The following is a 20,744-nucleotide window of genomic DNA, read 5'->3' as shown; positions in this document are numbered from 1 at the left end:
CATTTAAAACAGCTGCTTTACAGTCTTTTGTGAGCTGATTCCAACATCTGAATGATCTTAAGGTCAACTTATGGTGACTATTTTTTGATTATGAGTCTACGCTTTATATTTTCTTTCCATATCTATATTCATATTGGACATTGTGGATGATACAGAGATTTTGATTTCTATGTCTTCCTCCACAAAGTGTTGGTTATTTTTCTGGCAGATAAACTACTGTCAAATCACCGTAACTTGAGGATTTTTGGTGTTTCACTTTACTAAACAGGTGTATGGAAAGCCCAAGTCGTTTGGTAAACCTCTCAACTTTTGACAGGCCACAAACTCCAAATTGGATCTCCTGTGGTAGGCAGTAAAGTTTCTGCACAGTTCTTTCAGCCTCCCAGCTGTTGTTGGTGAACCCCCTGAAGTCTCCCCTGTGCATGTGCAATTTGGATTGGCCAAGGTTTAAAGGGTGTCTATAAGCTAATTTGGGGACTTTCTCTGAGGCTCTCTTCATTCTAGGATTCCCCTCTTTAAATTTCAGCCACTCTGGCAGCACCAAACTTCATCTCTTGACACCACATGCTAATAATACTGTTTGAGATGTCACATGAACTGGAAAGTACCTCAGGCGAAAAGTCATCTAAAAAGGTCTCATCCAGGGAGTAGGGTTCACTTATTTCAAGAGTTCAATCCTCTCCAGTTTCTTTCCACATTTTGTCATGCTCCAATATCTTCAAATAATTGGTTTTTAAGAAATACTATGTCCAGAGTTTGTAATTGTTATCTGTGGTGGTGTATCCGGAGTTGGTTCCTTCCCATGGGTTCTTGGTCTTGCTGACTTCAAGAATGAAGCTGTGGACCTTTGCATTGAATGTCACGGTTCTTAAAAGTGACACAGACCCAAAGAGTGAGCAGCAACAAGATTTAGTGAAGAGCAAAAGAACAAAGCTTCCACAGCATGGAAGGAGACCCAAGTGGGTTGCTGCTGGTGGCTGGGGTGGCCAGCTTTTATTCTCTTATTTGTCCCTGCCCACGTCCTGCTGAGTGGTCCATTTTACAGAGCGCTGATTGGTCCATTTTACAGAGCACTGATTGGTCCATTTTACAGAGTGCTGACTGGTCCATTTTGCAGAGCAGTGATTGGTCCATTTCACAGAGTGCAGACTCGTCCATTTTACAAACCTCTAGCTAGCCACAGAGCACTGATTGCTGCGTTTTCACAGAGCAGTGATTGGCACATTTTACAAACCTCTAGTTAGCCACAGAGCACTGATTGGTGCATTTTACAATCCTAGCTACAGAGTGCAGATTGGTGCATTTTACAATCCTCTTGTAAGACAGAAAAGTTCTCCAAGTCCCCACCCGACCCAGAAGTCCAGCTGGCTTCACCTGTCAGTGAGGAGGGGGACAATTAGTCTAAAAAAGCTTTCTCACCATTATAAGAAGCAAAACTTGCCTAAAATTTTTTTGAACAATTATTATTGAAGAGAAACAAAAATATTCTCTCTCAATAAAGTGCAATGAATATTCTTCCTTTATCACTATCAAAACACAGATTATATGATAAACAACATAAGCATTATCATAATACATGTGCTACTGATAACTTTACCCCAGTTGAGACATTTTTGAACCCAGAGAACTCATTCAAATAATCTTGACTCCTCCATGTGAGATCTCAAGATTCTGTGACAATAGAATTAAGAAAAAGTTTCCACTTAAATCTAGGATCTCTCAGTATCAGAGCACTATTGTTATTTCCAGAATATTGCAAAATAATAGTGATGATAATGCATAGCCAGTGTTTAATATATTTCACAATGTAGAATCCTCTTTAAAATCATGTAATAAAATATAATTGGTCATCATGTATTATTCTAATTTAGTGTCTGAGTGCAAATAATTTTATCTATAGTCTGTGTGTTTACCTTCATAAACTAAATGGGTCTGTGGTTCTTACCTTTGGGTGATCTTCGTCAGATTTCTCTATGAAACTAGTGTTAGCTGCACAAAATGATGACAATTTCCTATTCTCTGCAAGAGTTTAAGTATTAGAAAAATCATTCATTCTTTGAAGAGTTGAAACATTGCACCTATGAGACTGTCTGGCTGTTTTTTTTCCTAAGAGTTAGTTCGATGATGGGTTTTTTAAATTTTCAAAGTCATTGGTCTATTCAGGTTTTCTTCCTCATAAATAAATTTTAGTTCATAACTCCCTTGAAAATCATATGCTTCACCAAAATCATCAAATCTATTAGCATAGATTTCCATATGGTAGTCTCTTATGATTTTGTATTCCCATTTGCATCTTGGGTTATAGCCACCTTCCTAAGGTGTATTTGTGTTTAATTAAGGTTTTTATGTTAGAACTCAGAACTCAGAATGGTCATGTTCTTCCGATTATTCTATTTATTTGGGGGAGTTGTTTCTTTTGTTTTGTTTTGTTTTTCAAAGATCCAGCTTTTGTATGTGTATACTCTAAATTAGTTGGTTTTCCAATTTATTAAAGTCTATGTTGCTATTAAGTCCTTGCTCCTTTTTTCATATATTGATTTAATTATGCATTCTCTGACTTCTATGGAGTACTGATTTCAATTATTTTAATTCCTTTTCATTTTACAATAAATACAGTTAGCACTCTAAATTTTCCAGTGAATTTAGCTTTGGTATGCTTTGTCTTAATTTTCTGTTATTTCCAAGATGGCTTATTTGTACATTATAAATTCCATTAAATTATTATTGAAATGTTGTGGGTGAAAATTATTAACATGAATAGTTGCCAAAGGTATTTTAAGTAAAAATATTAGGTTATAATCTAGCATCTACAAAATTATCTTATTTTTATTCATTTATTCATTAATTCAATAAGTATTTGCAATTATCCACTATGTAGTAAGCCTGTTAAAAATGCCTTTTTTGTGGGTAGATATACATACATATATATATGAAATGTATAGAGAGATTGATATATAAGAAAAATTATATTAAACATATTTACATAAAAGTAAAGAGAAAAGATACGGGGAAAAAAGTATTAACCCAGACATGGTTATGTGCATGTGGTAGAATTATTATTATTGTTTTTGATATTTTTTCATTTGGTTATTTCTATTTGCTAATTTTCAACAGCTAAAAGATAATGGATATTTAAATATCGTTGCTGATTTTTTTAAATGTGGTTCCTCTCTGACACAGTATTTATATTTCAAGGAATTTTGTCTGAGAAAATAATGCAGCATGTTGCAAAAATTTAGGAATAAAGCCACTTAGCGCAAAGTTACAAGTAAATAAGAAAAGCATAATTTCTGTCCAACAATAGACAATGGATAAAATGAAGAGTGGGATGTCTATACATTGTATTATGTACTCATTATATTACAAAACATACTTATGTGCATTGATATATTTTCATAACTACATACTCTTAAGTGAAGAAAGCTGTAAAATATATAGAGAGAATGCTTATACTTAAAAATCAAACATATAATTAGGTACTCATAAAAATATCTGGAATTTATGTAATACAATTTTAGCTATTTATTTCTGAATTATAATATTATGGATTGCTTCTACTCATTTATTAATGCTTATTTTTGTTATTTTACAATAAACTTGCATTCTTTGTATTTTTTTAAAGAGTTGCAAAGGCTAAATAAGTAGTGGCAAAAATTAGGGGGCTGCCAGTAACTGGCTTTTGAAAGAATGTTACTCATTTAACCTCTATTTTAAGAAATTTAATATTTTTTCTGGAAACTATAATAAAATTAGATAAAATAGCAATGAATGAAATGGAGGGGCTCCTTGGAATTTTTATTACAAATTTCTATAATGAAGAGTGTGTGTATGTGTGAAACCTTTCTTACTAATGAATTAGGAAAATCTTAACATACAAGGCAAGCTAAACAAATATCATCAGTGAATGCAAAAGAAATGCATCCTTATTTTATTCAGACCAAACATCTAGAGTCTTGCTGCTATTTAATCCACAGATACAAACTTAATCAGTTTCTTGTTAACCATCACATCTTCATAACTAGTTGAACTGTAGAACCACTGATAGGGAAACAACAGTAATTAGTGAATCTACATGCAGAGCTATCTTGATGAAAATTGTGGCTTTGATAAATTTATTAGAGAATTATTGGGAGAGCCTAGTGCTCTGAGCTTCCAAATTATTATTTTAGAAAGCTATTTGGCAAATGCATCAAATAATTATATTATTTGAAATGACATCCATCCAAACAAGCTGATATATAATCAAAAATATTTGAGCCAAACAGTTCACTGAACTCTTTACAAAGGGGAAAAATTAGAAACAACCTACAAATCTCATCGATGGGATAAAAATTGCTCAAGTTGCTATATGTCTGCTCAAGCAATTACTAACTCACTTTTAAATGAGCTGTCATGCAGAGTTTATAATAAGAGGTAAATGCCAAACACATAAAGTTAAAGAGAAAAATTGGGTACAAAATTTTATGTGTAATATGACTACAAACCAAAATATGCAAAAATAAAACTATATAGAAATAAATTTGAAAGGCAGTATAACAACATACTAAGTGGTTTCTGTCAGTTGCATGAGTATAAAGGATTTCTCATTTTTTCTGCACAATTTTCTTTTTTCTAAAATTTCCATAATGAACATGTACCATTTTATAAAAGGAAAGATAAACAGTAAAATTTATGTTTTTATAGATATTTCTGGGATGTTTAAAAGTTTTATTATGCGTTTCAAAGAACCATTCTTTTTGCATAAAACTGAGATATTGCAGGAAACTGAATCTACCATTTTAATTTTATTTTCTGTTTTCTTATTAGCCAAAAGTGTTCTCCTACTAACTTTCAGTTTTGGGGGTTGAGATGAGATTTAAAGAAATAAGTAGTATCTTATATAATGATAAATTACTGAGTCTCTTCCGCTTTGAACAGTGTGAGGGTGTGACCAAGGCCTTCAGAAGCAAGGCTCTCCATCCTCTGCTATTCACACTCCCAGGCTTATTTCTGTGCAGGAGTTGCTTACAGGTCCCTTGTGTTCTGATCTTACTTTTGGGTGGCTGCTTTCCCTAAATATGTCTCTTATGTCATGAGGCAGAATAACACTATGGTGATGAGCTCAGCCCTGGGGTAGGAAGCCTGGGATTCCAGCCCCAACTCGGTAACTTCCCAGCTCTGTGATTTTGACAGTTCTTTGATAATCCTTTCATAGGACAGTCGATATCCTAATTGCTAAAACAGATAATAATAACAATACCAGTGCTCACTCACAGGGTCATTGTGGGGATTAAATGAGGTAATACATCTCAGATTAAACGTTCAATCAGTGTTAACTATTAATGTATCATTTGGGTAACTCAGTAAGAGCCCTTTTAACTCCCAATTTTAGTTTGCAGTTAAAAGCCACTGATACCTCTGAATAAAGGTTCCTTCCTTGGCCTCATGTCCTTTATATTTTCATCTTGTTACTTGCTAGTTCTTATTGGCTCTGTTTATTTTGGAAATTCTACCAAATTTTGGAGGAAAAAAAACTGTCTTGTGGCCTTGAAATGATGAGTTTTGATATTTTATACTTAAAAAGTTAATATTTATTTGCTCATAAAGTGATTATGCTTTTTAAGTGTATTTTCTCACTTGTAAAACGACAGGGGTAGTGGATATGGGTACTTGGGTCTCTTTTATAACAGTAGTACTCAAACCTTAATGTTTGCAGAAATCACCAGGAGATCCATATTAAAAATGCAGCTTCTGCTTCAGTAGGGACAAGGTGAGGACTGAGGTGCTGCATTTCTAACAAGCTCCTAGGTAATGTCAGCGATGCTGGTCAGTGGACCACATTTTGAGTAGTGGGGATCTGTAATATTGCCTTCAATTCACGTATTTAACTGTTCAACTATAATGATCCTCCCCATGGTATAAATGTTACCTTAAGCAAGATACTTAACCACTCTCAGCTTCGTTTTCCTAAAATGAAAAGTTAAGATAACACTTATCTTCTAAGAATGTTGAAAGGGTTCCATGCATCAATAGATGATGCATTTGAAATTTCTGGCAACAATATGAGGCATACTGTGGGTGTTAGTAAATGTTACTTCTCTTTCCTTCTCTATTAGAGACTGAGGTGCAGTTTGTCTGAGCCAATGACCTGCTAAACATCACCTTCATATTATTTAATGGTGTAGTTAATTAGATATTTGAAATTAATGGATGATCTATATAGGACATATTTGAATGATGGAGACAAGATGATAACAGCTTACATTTGTTGAATAATGACTTTGAACCAAGTTTGTCTGATTCAAGTTACCTTGGCTCACTCTCTCTCTTGTTTTTCTTTCTTCTTCTTTTTTTTTTTTTTTTTTTTTGTCTTTTTCAAGTTTTTAATATCATGTCATTTGGAGAAGAAGCCATCTTCATGATCTTCATGTTTGGGCTCTACTTCAAAGTTATATCTCAGCCCTCAAAAAACATGAAAAAGACCCATAAGATTACATCTTGAAACGGCTTTTTAAATCCATCTACAGTAAGAAAAAAATGTAGACGTAGATGGTTTATAAATGCCCTTATAGACTTGATTAATTGTTTGTTGCTGTGACAAGCTACCTTAACAGTCAAAATCTGGAGGAAAAGAAAATGCCTCCAATAAGAAACGCTGATGCAGCCTCCTAAGCTTGTGGTGTCTGGGGAAAATAAGAAATGATTAACTTCCTTTTGTGAATATACTACTACCTACTTCGTAATGATGGTATAAGGATTAAATGAGATAATCCTAGCTATTTTTATTACTATAAAAATAAAGATAGTCTTTTTATGTAAATTAGCTGGGGTAGGACTTGTTTCTCTGTTAAGGTATGTTTGTTATAGTCTGTTTTAAAAGCACTGTGCAAGAGCAGCGATGTGATGGAATTAAAGAGAGATTTGCCTGTGGGCTTTTCCCTTTATGTTACATAATGAAAACTTGAATTTCGCATTTCCAGCCACATAGTGATGACTTTAGCATAAAGAGTTCACCAGGTAGGACGTGGCCTCTTGTGCTAAGAGCCAGCATTCTCATGGAAAATTAAAAGCAACTGCTTATTTTTAGCCACGAAAATGCAATCATTCTTGTGCTCAAATATGCTTTACATTACCTCGAAGAAAGTTTATTGGCACCGAGTCTGTTGTGTAACTGAGGAAACCATTGTGTGCTATCAAAACACACTAATGTAAAAACCAGTCCATTGAGCAACAGAGTGATGGAAGAAACAGGTAGCAGGGCCGAGGAAAACTCTTCCGGAGGTTGTACAGGAAACTAAAGCAGGAGAAAAACTTCCAAGTGCTGAAAGGTTAGAATGAAGACGTTGTTTAGTCCCTCGGGAAAAGGAATTCAAAGTCAGAAAAATGATTACATTCACAGTAAGTGAAATATTTGTCCTGTTTGGATGCAAATTTTTCTTTCCTATTTGAAATGGCCAAGTGTCTTTGAGATCTCATATTTTTGTTCTCTACAGTGCCTCTCTTGGGGGAAAGTCCTAAATTCCTAAACTTAGAGAGCGGAGGAAATGCTCACGGTGATTCTTGGAGGGAGGGTAGAAGTCAGCATTTGAAAGTAGGTTAACTATAACTAAACCTTGATTAAGGCATCAAAGGAAAACAGGTTGGAACTGAGTAATTATGGATCTCTTGATATCCAGAATTATTAACTTGATCTCCTGGATCTCTGGGCTCATGTTTGCAGCTCTCAAGGATTGTCTTTTACTCTTAATACAAAAGCATTACCAGCAAACTTTACAATAATTAAGACAATCAATACTAAGGCAACTCTGGACAGTTTAGGGGCAGGAAAGCCTTGCCATATAAGCCTCAAATATTCTCCTCTTCCTGATGTAAGGGTAGACTGTAACGATCTAGCTTATTTCCCTTGTGAACACCACTCTGTGAAACTAACATCTCAGAACGAGCACTGTCCTCATGCAAACAGCTACCTCCAAGTTGAGATGCTCCCAGAGGTCTCTCTGACCTTCTCCTTGTTTCTGTGAGAAGTCTCCACCTTGTTGCTCTCCTTCCAGGAGCCAGGTTGTTTTCTCATTCATCCTCAGTATGTTTTATTAACCATATGCTCTGCTGCCTCCAGGCAATGCACAGGCAATGCAGTGAAGAGGAAATCCAAAATCTCATTAGTGGGCAGGGAAATGCAGGAAAATAAACCCAATGAAATTCAAAAGAACAAAATATGAGCTAAAAACTGAAATTAATGAAAAACATTCCCCCTCCCCAGAAATGATTTAATCAGCAAAACCAAAAGCTTGTTCTTTGAAATGATTCATAAAATAGATAAACCCTAGGCAAATAGCATCAAGAAGGATAAAAAACAAGTAACATTAAAAACCAAAAAATCCTGACACATGGATAAATATGATGTTTCAAAATTTCAAGAAGACATTAATACTATGAAAAACTTTATAATAATAAATTTGAGAATATAGTTGAAATACACATTTTTCCCCTGGGAAATATAAAAGCAAAATTGGCCCAAATTCCCACACATGTAGGGCCTAGAATTAACCACTGTATTTATAATTCCAATTCTTCTCCTCTAGATCTTATCCTGTCTTCTGCAAAACTCTACCAAACACTTTCCTGGGTGGGTTGCTCCAGTTGTATCTACTTTTTTCTCATTGTGCTATCGTTTGTATAAACAGGGTGTCATTAAGGTCACTGGGGAGGAGGGTGCCTGAGTGATTCAGTGGCATTTGGACCCTCCATATCATTCCATCAAACTCCTCATCCACTCTTCAAGTTCCAGCAATGGGCACATTTCACAGTTTATCTCCCCATTGTCTGTTTCTCCACAAGGTGTCAGTGATCCATACATCATCCCCTGAATTCTCAGAGTTCACAGATTTCAATTTCTTCTACATCTATTCACTAACACTAATATATTTTTCACCTCTAAAATAAGGTCCTTTGCTGCAGATCAAGACTTCCAACTCGCTCTATACCTATATAGAAAAATGGCTGGAAGGATGTACAGCAAAATGCTAAAAGAAGGTATCATAGAAATAGAGTTGTTTATTTTTACCTTTGTAGTTTTCTGTGCTTTTCAGATTTCTATTTTGAGTCCCTTTGGTAGAGGAGGCTACTCTTATGTTTGGTGTGCATCCAAATATACTGTTACTTTACTTTGAATTGAAATCAATCTCTAGATAGATAGATAGATAGATAGATAGATAGATAGATAGATATACATTTGTAAAACATATACAAACATGTAGAGAGATATACAACTATACAAAGATCTATATTTTGTATGTGGGTTGATTTTATACCTAAATTTTGTTATCTATACTTCTTTTTCTTAGAATTGTTATTTTTTGCAGTGAACAATATGTTTCACAGACCTTTCCACATTGGTATACGTACGCTTATCTGCATCTTTTGCAAGTACTACATAGTCCAGATGTACCATGGTGTGCTTATCCCAGTTTGATGTTCATTTCCAATTTTGCCTGTAACTAACACTGCTGCAGTTAACATGCTTGTAGTTTCATATAGGGCACGTGCAAGTGCATCCTTAAGGTAGAAACTGAGAAATGAATTGCTGAGTCAGAGGAGATATGTTTTTCACTCTAATAGACACTGCCAAAATTGTACTGTGGAATAGCTGCAAAAATTTATACTTACAAAACAGTGTATATTTATCACAGCACAATTCACAATTGCAAAGATACGGAATCAACCTAAGTGCCCATCAACCAATGAGTGGATAAAGAAAACACAGAATATACGTATACCATGGAATACTACCCAGTTGTAAAAAAGAGTATCAATTTCTTTACATCATCAATATTTGATATGATAGAAGTTTGTTACTCTGATGAGTGAAAATTGCATTTTTTTCTAGCTTACATTCCTTTGTTATTGGTGAAGTTGAATATCTTTTTACCTATTTATTAGTCATTTGTATTTCATCTTGTATGAATAGGACTATTTGTTCATGACTATCATGACTGTTTTCACGATAATAATTTCTTTTTTTTTTTTTTGAGACAGGGTCTCACTCTGTTGCCCAGGCCGAAGTGCAGTGGCGTGATCCCGGCTCACTGTAGCCTCCGTCTGCCGGGTTCAAGCGGTTCTCCTGCTTCAGCCTCCTGAATGGCTGTGATTACAGGCACACGCCACCACGCCTGGCTAATTTTTGTATTTTTAGTAGAGATGAGGTTTCACCATGTTGGCCAGGCTGGTATGGAACTCCTGACCTCAGGTGTTCCTGAGGCCCGCCTCTGCCCTGCAAAGTGCTGAGGTTACAGGTGTGAGCCACCACGCCCAGCTAATTTGTTTTATTTTGAAACAAGTATCATAATATGTTCCATATATTATTTTTGCTTTGCTGAAGTTCACCAGGGAGGACTTGTAGATGGTTAACTTTCTAAATCTGTACATGTCTGAAGTGTCCTTTATTTGGACCCTACACATGTGGGATGTACTTCCAGTACAACTTTTTTGGGTACAGGGTCTTCTCATTTCTCCTAGAGTTACCAACTGGGTGGTGAAGATGGTGAAACACAGGAGACAGACAACGTATCCTGCTCTTCTGTGGTGCGGGCTCCCTGATGATTGCCCTGTACTAGTCCCCTCTCTGCTCCTCTGATATTTGCACCCAGGCTTGCGGCACTTCCAGAGCCATTCCCAGCTTTCTCAACAGCTGCTCCCTGCTAAGCCTGTTTCCTTCTCCAATCCGATCCCATGTGCCTTCCCCCTTTCAGGAATCCTTACATTTTCTTAACCACCAAGGAAGCCTTGTCTTATTTTTCCAGCATATGGATGGATGGTTTATTTTGCTTGCATCTATTTGTGCTGTTATTATTGGGAACATTGAATGTTCAGCATGCGTTTATTCTGACAGCCATTTTGAATTGCAAGTCCTTTGTGATTTCAAAATGTCAGTAAATGAAAGCACAAGCGCCGGGCGCGGTGGCTCACGCCTGTAATCCCAGCACTGTGGGAGGCTGAGGCGGGCGTATCACGAGGTCAGGAGATCGAGACCATCCTGGCTAACACGGTGCAACCCCGTCTCTACTAAAAATACAAAAAATTAGCCGGGCGTGGTGGTCCGTGCCTGTAGTCCCAGCTACTCGGAAGCTGAGGCAGGAGAATGGCGTGAACCCAGGAGGCGGAGCTTGCAGTGAGCCGAGATGGTGCCACTGCACTCCAGCCTGGGCAACAAAGTGAGACTCCGTCTCAAAAAAAAAAAGAGAAAGCACAAGCAAACACATAAATCATAAATATTTTATCCCTTAGAAAGAAAGTGATTTTATCTAATATTATACATATATATGTGTGTGTGTATGTATATCCAGCCACAGTGATGTGCTCAGTGCTGAGACTGAGGAGTAAATCTGACCTTCTCATTCTATGGAAGTGCAGAGTCTAAGTAAGAACAGAAAGAAACATGAACTAATTAAACATACTTAAAATATATTGCATCATGACTATCACCCAGAAAAACATTCTGCCAAAAACTCTTGTCTAATTGGTAATTATAATCATCGGGTATCTTCCATGATAATAACTAAAGTTATACATTATAATGAGCAAATTCATATTCATCATTCCATTTTTTCCTGCAAAACAACCCTGTAAGGTGAGAGCTATTTTTATCCCACTTTGCATATGGGGACTATTTTAAAACTCTAAACACACAGTATTTATCCCTCCCTGTGTACAATAAGTCACAAGAAAAGCAAAATTGGTTGACTTTTTGCAGTGGCCATTCTCCCTAGGGGAGTTGGAGGTCCTGAGTAACCCTGGGGAAAAAACCAGGCTTGGACCCTCCTCCCAAATCTATTGATAAAAGCTAAGGGCTGCATTTTGCTAATTATATCATTGCTGTCCTAAATATTTAATATGCATTCATGATTGAATCCTCACAAGACTCAATGAAGGAGGTACTAATATGACCCCCCCCCTCCACCATTTTCCCGAGGCACAAAATAGTAAGCATCTAACCAAAGGTAACAAAGCTAGAAGTGGAGGGATTTGAACCTAAGTAGTCAGGGTTTATAGTTCACACCCAAAACCATGGGTAGGCAAACTATGGTTGTTTTTGTACAGCCACAAGCTAAGAGTGGCTTTTATATTTTTACAGACTTGTAAAAACAAACAAAAACCAAAGGATAATATGTGATCAAGACTACATATGGCCCACAAAGCCTAAAATATTTACTACTTGGCCATTTACAGAACAAAATTACTGATCCCTGCTTTAAATCACTAACCTACACAGACTTTCAAATGAGTGCTGGGCTAACTTCTGATAACCTTCTATCTGAAGCACATCCTCAGAGACATGTTTGATTCTGATATGAGTGACAGGAGGTGATGGACATTTTTGCATCAAAATCATAGTAAGAGATAAATGTGTGCATAGATCATTCGTTTGACTCTACACATTATCTATGTCTTTGAGTTTTAGGTTCAAAGAACTGTTTTTATTTGCTTGTCACTATTACGAATGCTTGGACCTGTTTGATTTTCAGGTAGCATCTCCACTCCTAGAAATACCTGAAGGCTTTGTTCTAAATAAAGTGCAGAGTAGCGGTGGTTTAATAATCATCACTCCTTGTCACATAAAGGCTGTGAGTCCAGAGTTTGTTGCAGAGGAAGTGTTGTGAAAGAAAGCATTAATATGATGGGTTTCGAATGTTGTGCTCCTTGAGAAGGCCCCTCACTCTCTGAGTTGCTCTCTTCATCTGAGTAATTGGTGGCTGAGGGGCAAGGCCAAGGAGAAGGAAGGGAACTCCTCTGCATGTCACTCTCTGACACCATAGTCCTTCGTCTCCTTTTTTTCCTGAAATGAGGTCCACTTCCAAAGCTTTGCAACCTGGGGCCTATGGAAACTTAAGATGACTTGTGAGTTCCCAGATACTACATGCAGAATTTGGCAGCTATGAGTATGTAGGAGAAATGGATAATTTTTGATGTAGTCTTCAATATATTCTTGTTTATATAATATTCTTAAATATATTCCTAAAAATAATTAAGAACCATAAGCTGTGCTATGGAAGTGGGCTCATGACCTTATGCTAGTCTACTTGAATAAAAAGATAGTCAATGAGGTCAGTTTCCAGGTTGGGTATTTTTATTCTTTTCCCCTTAGTTGTTTTAAATGACCAGAAAAGTAATGGGGTTTTCCACCACGTAACGGAATATCTATGAGTCATCAGAGTGTCCTGAGAAGTTAAGCGTCCTACTAAGGATCCTGCAAAGGGAAAATAGAAGAGGAACTTGCACTTTTTGAGGACTTTCTGTGTGCCATAAGCCTAAGTCCCTATGTGGGAAGGATTCTACCCACACATGACAGAGGAGGAGACTGAAGCATGGTATGTTTAAATAAATTCTTCAGTATTGGAGTCCTAATCTTTCTGCCTCCAAACCCACAGCTTAAAAAAAAAAAATAGGTCGGGCACAGTGGCTCATGCCTATAAACCCTGCACTTTGGGAGGTGGAGACAGATGGATCACCTGATGTCAGGAGTTCAAGACCAGCCCGAGCAACATGGTGAAACCCCCATTTCTACCAAAAAATACAAAACAAATTAGCCAGGTGTGAGAGAATCATGAGAACCGGGGAAGCAGAGGTTGCAGTGAGCCAAGATTGCTCCACTGCACTTCAGCCTGGGCAACAGAGTGAGAGACCCTGTCTCAAAATAAAATAAATAAATAAATAAAATAAAAAATAAACAAGTATTTAATTTTCTCAGATTATACATTTATTGCAAAATAAACAGAAATCACTCTACTATCATCATAGCAAGTTTCCTTCCTTTCTTTAAATATATTGCCACAGCATGTATCCTTCCAGTATATACATATATACACGTATATACACACACACAGTATGTATACATATATATTTCCAAAGTTGTGATTATACTATTTGTGCCATTTTCTATTATTTCACTTAATATAACATTAATATTTAACACTTGTGAACATCTTTTAGTGATTATATTATACTCTGAACAAAAATCTAGCATCACTTACTAACCCTTTCAATTACCATTGCAGATGAAAGTTGTTTGCATAATTTTAATATTATTTTAACAACCTTATTATTTTTAAGTATAAAGATGGTACAGTTCTTTTCACATGCTAGAGTCCTAGAAATGGACATAGGGAATGGACCTTTGTAAGGATTTTTTTTTATATTGTTAAAATAGTCCAGAAAAGTTAAGTTCATCTACCCTCTCATTCATAAGAGTTGGCCTGTTTCATCTGTTTCATGAATGTTTGTTAGTATTGCAGACCAGCAAATTTGTAAATTTCATTAATTTGATTTTCTTAAAAAATGAAATGGCATTTTGCTGGAGAAGGTAGCATGGTTGAATGTAAAGTGGTAAAGTGTGTATGCTTTGAAGCCACAGACCTAGATTGTGAAGTCTAGCTCTGGTACTTGACAGGCATGTGGTCTTTAGACAAATCATTTAAGCTTTCTCCAGGCCTCAGTTTCCTCACCTTTGGAAGTGAAAAGATGACGCCTGCTTAAGAGGGGTATTTTGAAAATTCGAGCTAACATATGTAAGTGGGTATTCAGTAAGAATAGATAATGCAATTTCAATTGACTTTTTAATTTCCACCATTTGATTTGTCATTTGTGTCCATTCTGTTTTGAATTATTTGTTCATATTCATAGCGCCCCTCCTTGTCAGTAGGTTCTCTGTGCTGAATTTATCAACTTCTTATTTAAAATGTTGGGAATATTGCCTCTACAGGTCGTTTCCATCAAATCAGATCAGGAGGCCCATAGGTAAATGTGCTGATCTCCCAGGCAGCTGTTCCTGGAAGATGTACGGCTACAAGGCACTGAAGCCAGAGTCAGGCTATTCTAGAGTGACGTGGGCAGCCTAGGGCAGCCAAGAGGCCATGCTAGGTATAGAGTTCAATTAAGCCGGAGGCACACGATGAACTATAGGGGTGTAGGAAGAAAATATTGGAACCCTAATTTATATTTGCTTTTTAATCTAAGAAAATAAAATAAAATAAAATAAAATAAAATAAAATGAAATAAAATAAAATAAGCTAGATAACATTTAAATACAGACCTGGCACCCTGAGTTGGCCTATGCTGGCCAGCCCTGAGTGTGAAGTGTGAAGAACCCTCATAGGGGAGTTGAAATTCCACTGTGGAGAAGGGCTGAGCAGTGCCCTTGCGTATCTGTGGGCATTCAACATGCAGTTTATGCATGCCACTGCCTAGTAAGTTTATGGATTATAGTATCTTAAGTAGTGCATATACACACATATGCACAGAGTAAGGCTAAGATTATTTATTATAAACTTAACACCATTATATTATGTATAGGATTATCCAAATGTATATGCATATGCATAGTATTATGTAAAGAATTATATATGTCTATAGAGATAGGTATGCGTACATAAAGCATTACAGACATTTAGATGTATACAATTATGTTCAAAATTTTTGGTAAATGACATAAGTACATATGCAATTCTGATTACAATAGGATAATAAATGTGTATAGAGTTACGTTTTTCTGTGTATATACATATGATATCGTATGTGTTTATATAAGTACTCACAAAACATATGTGTCTAGATAGATAGATGCTTTGCATATGTGATTAATGGGTGTTTTCTAAGAAAATGTTTATGGATACGATTAAGTATATGTATATACAAAGGCTTGAATATGCTTATGTATGTGTATCCCCTGTGTTTTGTAACCACAAAAAGGTTATTTAATTGCCTTGTAGCAATATACTTGAAGAGTTTTCAAAATGAAAGATGCATACACATTTTTATTTCTAAGCAAATAAATATTGCACATTTGATAACATTTTCTTTGGTAAGAAGTGACTCCCAGAACATCTCCCAGTAGATATTATAAACACCCCCCCCCACACCCACACACACACATACACACACACATCACTGATCCGTTCCTTCAAAGTGAAAATAAAATTTTAACAGCAATTGGGAAGGTAACACTCAGATATGCAAAATTTAAAAACCATGGAAATGAAACTTTCTCAGTTTAAAAAATAAACAAGATGTTTGATTAGGCTTTGAAATCTTCTGTTAAAAATATAAAAACATACCATCATGTGACTAGGTTGCAAGAGCAACTGATTACCATCAGGAAAGGTGGAAATGTAACACCAGGAAAGCCAAATTTAATGAAATATATTGAAATATATATTGAATTTAATGAAGCATAATTGGTGAATGGTATTAAAAAGGAGTAACCTAATTTGGCAAATTTAGCCAAAATGCACCATTTCCTTTGTGATCTATGAATCTTGTGAAGTAGCTTTTCAGTTCTGAGAGGCATTACGAAGAGTGTCAAAATAAAATCAACTTAGAGCCATGACTTTAAATAACGGTATCAAAAAATATTAACACATACTTTAAAAAAAAATGCATCTTTTCACAAAACATTACTAAAATTTAATAATGTGTTGGATAATATTTAGAGTAAAATAAGCTGAACAATTTTAAAAACTTTTAATAACTCATTTAATTCATGTTTTTCATCCTTTAAAAATTTTCTATTTAATGTATAATTGACACTTAGTAACATATATAATTTATAAACATATTCTTAGATATAAAACTATATGCACATACAATCCCAATGTATGCATATGTAATAGTGTGTTTAATACATATATGTGTGTATATAGACATACATGTACATACACATGTGTGTGCTGTACACTTAAATATTTCCAATGCTTGGGAGACAAGATCAAAAATATGTTTGGAAACCATTGTTTTAAGTAGAGCAAGTTCAGAAGAGTCTTTTCCTGAGTACATATTGATAACTTACTCCACACATAGCTCAGGTATATGACCCTTTATACACCATTGTACAGTCTAGAGAAGGATACCAATGTACTTCTGGAGTCCCACAGCAAAGTAAAGAGAAGACCAAACTCTCTGTGCTTCCTCTCACCCTTATCCAGGCCTTGATAAGTCAAGGCAGTGACTTGATTTTCAGCCTGAGTTTTTAGCAAGCTGCAGACTTTAAAAGGTTCAACGATCATTGATATGAAAATAAAAACTGAATTAAAAACAGTATGGGCCTGGTAAATGTTTTACAGCTGCTCTCAAGACAAAAGCCCTGATTTTTAGCATTTACCTATTTCTGTGGTATAAATACTTCCACCATGGTCAGTTTCAAGCTACCAACAAGATGTCACTGAATGCTAAGGTTGGAAGAGAGGCACGCAATCCATTGAGTGGGACCTTTCAATCAGGCCTTCAGTCACTCCTGCCAGTATTCTCCAGCAGACAGAGATTTGAATTCTCCCTGGGATGGAGAGCAGGGAGGGGCAGTCCACCATCTTTGCTGTTTGGGTGACTCAGCCATTACAGTCTGTGGGCTTTGGAGAGCCCAAGCCAACCAGGACAGAAGCAGTACCCCAGCACAGCACAGTTGCCCCATGAAAGCATGGCCAGACTGCTTCTTTAAACAAGTACCCGATCCCATTCCTTTTCACTGGGCAGAATCTCACAACTGGGGCCTCCAGCCACACATACCAATGTACTCCAGCTGATGGAGACTTGAAAACTTCCTGGGACAGAGCTCTCAGAGGGAGAGGTGGGCTGCCATCTTTGCTGTTTGGGGAACTTAGCAGTTCCACTATCGAGGCTTTGGAAAGCACAAGACAACCAAGGGTGGACATGGTACCCCAACCCAGCACAGGTGTTCTATGAAAGCATGGTCAGACTGCTTCTTTAAGTGGGTCTCCAATTCTGTTCCTCCTGACAGAGTGAGACCTCACAACCAGGGTCTCCAGCCATCTCTTACAGGTGTGTTCAGGCCAGCAACAGGTCCTGAGTAGAACTCCCAGAGGAAGGAGCAGGCTGCCATATTTGCTGTTTTGCAGCCTTCACTGGTGATACCTCCAGCTACTAGAAAATCTGAGGTGACTAGGGACTGGAGTGGACCACCAGCAAACCAAAAGACCCCTATAGAAAAGGGGCTAGACAATTTTTTTTTTTTGAGTTGGAGTTTCACTCTTATCTCCCAGGCTGGAGTGCAATGATGCGATATCAGCTCACTGCAACCTCTGCTTACCAAGTTCAAGTGTCTTTCCTGCGTCAGCCTCCTGAGTAGCTGGGATTACAGGCACCCACCACCACGCCCAGCTAATTTTTGTATTTTTAGTAGAAAAGGGGTTTCACCATGTTGGTCAGGCTGGTCTTGAACTCCTGACCTCACGTGATCCACCCACCTTGGCCTCCCAAAGTTCTGGGATTACAGGCATGAGCCACTGTGCCCAGCCTATGGCCAGACTATTAAAAAGCAGAAAAAAAAAAAAATCCAAAGGTCAGAACTTCAAAGACTGAAAGTAGATAAGCCCTCAAAAATGAGAAATAATTAGTGCAGGAATGCTGAAAATTTAAAAAGCCATGGTGTCCTCTTTCCTGCAAATGACCACATTATCTCTCCAGCAGTGGTTTGGAACTAGGCTGAGGCTGAGATGGCTTAAATGACAGAAGTAGAATTCATAATATAGATAGGAGCAAACTTAAGAAGATAAAATTCATGATAAAACAGTGCAGGAGCTGACAGACAAAATAGTCAGTATAGAGAAAAACATAACCAACCTGATACAAAACACACTACAAGAATGTCATAATGCACAAGTATTAATAGCAGAATAGAACAAGTGGAGGAAGGAATCTCAGAACTTGAAGACTGGCTTTCTGAAATAAAACAGGCAGACAAGAATGGAGAAAAAAAGAATGAAAAGAAATGAACAAAACCTCTAAGAAATATGGAATTATGTAAAGAGACAAAATCTATGACTGACTGGTGTACCTGAAATAGATGGGAGGAATGGAACCAACTTGGAAAACACATTTCAGGATATCACATATGAGAACTTCCCCAACCTAGTTATACAGGCCAATATTCAAATTCAGGAAATGCAGAGAACCTTAGTAAGATACTCCATGAGAAAATCATTACCGAGACACATAATCATCAGATTTTTCAAGGTCAAAATGAAGAAGAAAAGGTTAAGGGCAGCTGGAGAGAAAGGATAGGTCACCTGCAAAGGGAAGCCCATCAGACTAACAGCAGACCTCTCAGTAGAAACTCTACAAGCCAGAAGAGATTGGGGGCCAATATTCAATATTCTTAAAGAAAAGAAATTCCAACCCAGAATTTTATATTAGGCCAAACTAAACTTCATAAGCAAAGGAGAAATAAAATCCTTTTCAGACAAGCAAATGCTAAGGGAATTCGTTACCACCAGACCTGCCTTACAAGAGCTCCTAAAGGAAGCACTAAATATGAAAAGGAAAGACCATTACCAGCCACTACAAAAACACACTGAAGTACACAGTCCAGTGACACTATAAAGCAACCACATAAACAAGTCTGCAAAATAACCAGCTAACATCACGATGACAGGATCAATTCCACACATATCAATACTAACCTTCAATGTAAATGGGCTAAATGTCCCAATTAAAACACACAGAGTGGCAAGTTGGATAGAGAGCTAAGACCCATTGGTATGCTGTCTTCCAGACACTCATTTCACATGTAATGACACATATAGGCTCAAAATAAAAGGATGGAGAAAAATCTACCAAGCAAATAGAGAAACAGAAAAAAGCAGGGGTTGCAATCCTAGTTTCTGACAAAACAGACTTTAAGCCAACAAAGATTTAAAAAGACAAAGAGGACATTACATAATGGTAAAGGATTCAACTCAACAGGAAGATCGAACTTTCCTAAATGAACTTGCTTTATGAATCTGGGTGCTCCTCTGTTGGGTGCATATGCACCCAGATTTATAAAGCAAGTTCTAAGAGACCCTCAAAGACTCATAGACTCCCACAATATAACAATGGGAGATTTTAACATCCAACTGACATTAGACATATCATCAAGACAGAAACTTAATAAAGATATTTAGGACCTGAACTCAGCACTGGATCAAATGGAACCTGGTAGACATCTACAGAACTCTTCATAAAAAAACAACAGACTATATGTTCTTCTGATTGCCACATGGCACTTAATCTAAAATTGATCACATAATCAGAAGTAAAACCCTCCTTAGCATATGTAAAAGAACTGAAATAATAACAAACAGTCTCTCAGACCACAGCACAATAAAATTAGAACTCAAAACTAAAAAATTCCCTTCTGCGTGACTTTGGGGTAAATAATGAATTTAAGGCAGAAATCAAGAAGTTCTTTGAAACTAATGAGAACAAAGATACAGCATACCAGAATCTCTGGGACACAGCTAAGGCAGTGTTAAGAGGGAAATTTATAGCACTGAATGTCCACATCAAAAAGTTTAAGTTAACAACCTAACATCATAATTAAAAGAACTAGAGACCCAAGAGCAAACCAATCACAAAGCTAGTGGAAGACAGGAAACAGTCAAAATCAGAGGTGAACTAAAGGAAATAGAAAAGAAAAACTATTCAAAAGAACAATGAGTCCAGGAACTGCCTTTTTGAAAAAAAAATATAAAATAGACCACTAGCTAAACTAATAAAGAAGAAAAGAGAGAAGATTCAAATAAACACAATCAGAAATGATAAGGGGATACCACCACTGACCCCACAGAAATACAAGCAACTATCAGAGAATATTATGAACACATCTAAGCACACAAACTAGAAAATCTAGAAGAAATAGATAAATTCCTGGACACATACACCATCCCAAGACTGAACCAGGAATAAACTGAATCCCTGAACAGATCAATAACAAGTTCTGA

The 20,744-nt window shown here is 36.6% G+C and overlaps 1 long non-coding RNA gene across 1 annotated transcript; it reads right to left on the bottom strand.

The window, feature by feature from the left end:
* Window positions 1–6,354: 6,354 nt before the first annotated feature.
* On the bottom strand, window positions 6,355–10,057 carry LOC110743713. Its single transcript, XR_002523156.2, has 2 exons — window positions 7,947–10,057; window positions 6,355–7,300 (listed from the first exon to the last, which is right to left on the bottom strand). It is a non-coding gene; the product is annotated as an uncharacterized LOC110743713 (long non-coding RNA).
* Window positions 10,058–20,744: the final 10,687 nt, after the last annotated feature.

The sequence above is a fragment of the Papio anubis genome, chromosome 7, assembly GCF_008728515.1.
Source record: "Papio anubis isolate 15944 chromosome 7, Panubis1.0, whole genome shotgun sequence".
Lineage (NCBI taxonomy): Eukaryota > Metazoa > Chordata > Mammalia > Primates > Cercopithecidae > Papio > Papio anubis.
This window is presented reverse-complemented; position numbering and strand designations above follow the sequence as displayed.